Source organism: Colobus angolensis, unplaced genomic scaffold, assembly GCF_000951035.1.
Source record: "Colobus angolensis palliatus isolate OR3802 unplaced genomic scaffold, Cang.pa_1.0 Scaffold357, whole genome shotgun sequence".
Classification (NCBI taxonomy): Eukaryota; Metazoa; Chordata; class Mammalia; order Primates; family Cercopithecidae; genus Colobus; species Colobus angolensis.
The window spans coordinates 1215626-1220578 of record NW_012116899.1 but is presented as its reverse complement, the minus strand read 5'-3'; positions in this window follow the sequence as shown (position 1 = coordinate 1220578).

The following is a 4953-nucleotide window of genomic DNA, read 5'->3' as shown; positions in this document are numbered from 1 at the left end:
TCCTTTGGGTATATACCCAGTAATGGGATGGCTGGGTCATATGGTATTTCTAGTTCTAGATCCTTGAGGAATCGTCATACTGTTTTCCACAATGGTTGAACCAATTTACAATCCCACCAAGAGTGTAAAAGTATTCCTATTTATGAGCCAGCTTTTAAAACCTTGCATCATGGGACAGTGATGCAGTGGTCCACTTATCCACCATACTTCTTTGAAATCTGTCAATATATCTATGATAGAAAGTACTTAAAAACAACAGCAACAAAAAACACTTTCCTTGTAGCAGTAGGGTATTTCGTATCCTTGTGTGAGCCTTCTATGCTAGCAAATGTGGTGATACATCTCAATGTTAGAAGGCTTGTATAATCCAGAGCTACTAATTACTGAGCTCTTGTGTGTCAGGCAGTGTTGCATTTATTTAGCTATACTTCCTTTCAGCTTAGAAAAGTACAAAGTGCTTCATGCTAAACATTGGCATGTAGAATCCTTTAATAAAAAGACATGTATTTTAACATGTGGTATGACGTCTTAGCAGTCACTCATCTAACAGATTTTTAAAATTCCACTCTGCTGGGCACTGAGATGAAAGCCTACAATCTGCTGGAAAATACAGAAAAGTAGAGCCAAGGTCCTGTAATGAGGTTAATAACAAGAGGGTGCTGGAAAAGAAAGGAGAGCTGTAATCATTGTGTGTTTTTAAGGCCTACTCTAGCTATAATGGGAAGAAGGGTGGTTGGGGAGGGGACAAGGCTAGAGCCAGGGAGGACAGTATGTAATTAAGGTCAATGTGAATATTTATTGAGTATTGGTCTCGGGTACTCTTGGAGGTCTCAGATAGAGTGGTTAACCAGGCAGACTTGTTCTCTAAGTGAGAATCAAGGTCATGAAGGAAATACAGGAAGGCAATGTGCTCATCACACAGTGCTCTGAACCACCCATTATTTAGAGAAGCAGTATTAGGTTCTTGTCTCAAGTGATAGTGGGCTTCCTTGCTCTAGCACTTTAACTGTATTCCCACTTCTCTCTATTATCTATGTTTTCTAGAAGGATGAATTTCTAACTTTGCCAGTCTCTATATCGGGCTCCTACACTGCGTGGGTTGTGTAAAATTCTCCCAAATTCCACTTGGGGCTGGCCTTTTTACTCTCTCAAAAGACATTTAGTGGCTGGGCATGGTGGCTCATGCCTGTAATCCCAGCACTTTGGGAGGCTGAGGTCGGGGGATCACTTGAAGTCAGGAGTTCGAGACCAGCCTGGCCAACATGGCGAAACCCCATCTCTACTGAAAAATACAAAACTTAGCTGGGCACGGTGATGTGCGCCTGTAGTCCCACCTGCTTGGGAGACTGAGGCAGGAGAATTGCATGAACCCAGGAGGTGGAGGTTGCAGTGAGCCGAAATTGGGCTACTGCACTCCAGCCTGGGCAATAGAGCGAGACTCTGTCTCAAAATAAATAAATAAATAAACAATAAATAAATAGGACATTTAGCCACCACGCAAGTGTTGGATCCATTCAAATGAAGGATTCTGGTGTGTCATTTCCCCTGTGAAGTAAAAATGTTTCTTAGAAGACATGTCCTCAGCATTCAAGACTAAGCTCTCCCCTTCAGAATAGATTAGAAAAGCATTTTAGGTTTTCTTTCATTCTTAAGCACAAGACTATGTTGCCTTTAGTTATTTCAGATATTTCAGATTAGTGAGCTAATCTGCCCTAACGAGGAATTTCACGGGAAATTATCAAATTGTCTTGAAAACTTTCAAGGATGACTCAGGAAATGTGGGGCTGAGGGCCTCCGTCCTTCCTAGGGTGTGCCGTTAGGACTAGGCTTAGTGGCAGGTGTGGAGCAGGTAGCATGGGGTTTGTATGGTGGCTTCATGACCATCAGGGTCCCAGACTCCTTTCTGCTCCATGGCCTTAACATACAACCTCAAATTTACCCTTGTCTAATCCTAGCTGTGTTCCAGGCAGGAAGGAAGAGGAAAGTGGTGGGGAAAGGGTGAACTTCTCCATTGAGATAGCCCCTCTAGGAGGCCTTCCTGGAAGTCCCATGTGGCAACTTATTCACTGTGTATGACTGCAGGGTTGTCTGGGAAACGTGGTCTTTTAGGTGGATGCATTACCACCTTTTCGGATTCTAATTGTGTGGTCTTGGGCAAGTGATAGAAACTTCCTACACTTTTGCTTCCTCATCTGCAAAGTAGAATGATAGTAGTTCCTATATCATAGTTTCAATGAGACCTAAATGAGATACTGACCTATGGTGAATGTTGAATAAACTGGTAGTTTTATTAAGTCAATAAAACATAAATGACATTTACAGACCATGGTCAGCTAAGGGGGAACAGAAAAGGGGGAAATAGTAACTGGCACTCAGAAGTGAGATGTGTCTGAAGGGATGGAGGGGCCTTCAGTAGGTGCCGAGATGGCAAAATGGTACAGCACACTTCTTTTCCTCCTCTGCCCTTCCTCAGCTGCCCAGAGGATGACAGAGCTCCCTTGTGGAATGAATGGCCATAGCCATCAACAGCAGAAGTCAGGTCGTGGCACTCAGGATTCAAGGCTGAGGGGAATTTCAAATGACACAGTGCTGTCAGGGACTGAGTCTATCTGGGACGGAGGTTTCCTGAGATGTTGCCCTGCCGTGCACTGGGTGCTGAGATCCTAGGATATACGTAATAACATATATATCGATCAGAAAGGGCTACTGTTTACTTTTTTGGGGAAAGAACAGAAATGAGAATAATCAGACTCAAGTAGCTGCATTCAGAGTATAATCAATACGACAGTGGTTTAGAAAAATTCAGTACAAGTTCATTTTTTCGGCATATATTTATTATTTGCTTACCATGTTCCATGAGCTGTTCTAGGCAACTGAGAAAACATGTATAAACTCATGTACTTTGAGGTAGGGACTATTATTAGTTCCATTTTATAAGTGGGGAAACTGAGGGATCAAGACATTAAGTCGCTTGCCAGAGAACTCATAGTTAATAAGTAGCAGAGACAGGAGCCTGGTTTATTTTGTTTTTGTTTGAGACGGTTGTGCTCCATCGCGCGGGCTGAAGTGTGGTGGCATAGTCTTGGCTCACTGAAGCCTCAAACGTCTGGGGGTCCTCCTGAGTAGCTGAGACGACAGGTGATCCTCCTGAGTAGCGGATAATTTTTTTGTATTTTTTGTAGAGATGGGGTTTCACCATGTTGGCCAGGCTGGTCTCGAATTCCTGACCCTCAAGTGATCTGCCCACCTCAGCCTCCCAAAGTGCTGGGATTACAGGTGTGAGCCACTGCGCCCGGCTATATCCCGAGTTTCTGAGTTGGGAATTGTTTTAATGTTTCCAAGCTGCTGTCCACTCTAGTGGACCCTCCTGTGCACAGTGGGGACCGTGTCCTGTGTACTGACCAGAGTGGCAGTGAGTGCATAACTGGTAAAGTGGGGCCTGGAAACAGGTCAATGAACAGGCTGCTGGAGGGGCTGGAACTTGTGCTGTCAGCATTACCGGGGAAGACCAGAAACTGAATTGCCTTGTCTTCTATGGCAGGCCAAGGTTGTAGAGACCAAGCATTTATCTGTACTGCTTTTGTATATTTTTTAAGAGAAATGGTGTTACCTGAGATTTTAGGATGTTTCTTACCTATGGAAACCCTCGTGGTCCCACCCAGTCAGGTTGGAGCTAGTGGCCCAGGTAGTATAAGAAGAGGCCTGGCAGGTCAGTCCAAGGTCTGACCACCTTTCCCTCCAGCATTTGGGCTCCTCGGGACTCAAAATGTGGTCCATGGACCAGCAGCATCAGCATCACCTGGGAGCCTGTGAGAAATGCAGAATCTCAGGCCTCAGCTCAACCCTGCTGAACCAAAATCGGCATGATCATGAGAAAACAGGCTTCCCTTACAAGGAGTGTCCTGGATGCTTCCTATTTCAGGAAGTACCCTCCCTCTCAAATGTGGCGGGTCAAGATCACACGTACTGAACAGAATTTCCCTTGAGGACTAAGGACAAATCTGTTAGTCATCAAGAAAATTTATATTTAGTGTGCTTTGAACTCTAGTTATTGAAAAAATCAGTGTATTTCTTTAAGCATCTAGGTAATTGAGGGAGTACTGTATTTGCAGTATAGTAAAATGCATTCATTTTCTACCCCCTCCACCAAAACAGGGAAGGTGAGCATCAAAGATGGAAAACAATTTTGGTAATGACAAAATAAGGACTAAAAATGCATCTTCAAACAAAACAGCTTGATGCTTCTCACCCCCCAGCAGAGAAACTTGATAATAAACAATATCCCAGCAGAAGATAGGCTTTCTTTACTTTTCTTTTTCCTTAGCATCCAGTAAGAAGCTTAATCGCATAACCCTGTGTGCACAAAATTTAGAATTCTGAAACATTTTACAAAACAATAGTGCTACAAATGTGCGATGTGCTATTTTATTTTTAATGCTCCCCAAGACTAATTTGATTTTGTGACCTGCTAATGAGCCAGTTTTGTTGTTGTGGTTGGTATTTTTTTTATAAAGTATATTACACTTTTTTTTATAAAGTATATTATGCTTTAAGTCCTAGGGTACATTTGCACATGTTACATATGTATACTTGTGCCATGTTGGTGTGCTGCACCCATCAACTCGTCAGCACCCATCAACTCATCATTTACATCAGGTATAACTCCCAATGCCATCCCTTCCCGCTCCCCCCTCCCCATAATAGGCCCTGGTGTGTGATGTTCCCCTTCCAGAGTCCAAGTGATCTCATTGTTAAATTCCCACCTATGAGTGAGAACATGCGGTGTCTGGTTTTCTGTTCTTGCGAGAGTTTGCTCAGAATGATGGTTTCCAGCTGCATCCATGTCCCTACAAAGGACACGAACTCATCCTTTTTTATGGCTGCATAGTATTCCGTGGTGTATATGTCCCAGATTTTCTTAATCCAGTCTGTCACTGATGGACATTTGGGTTG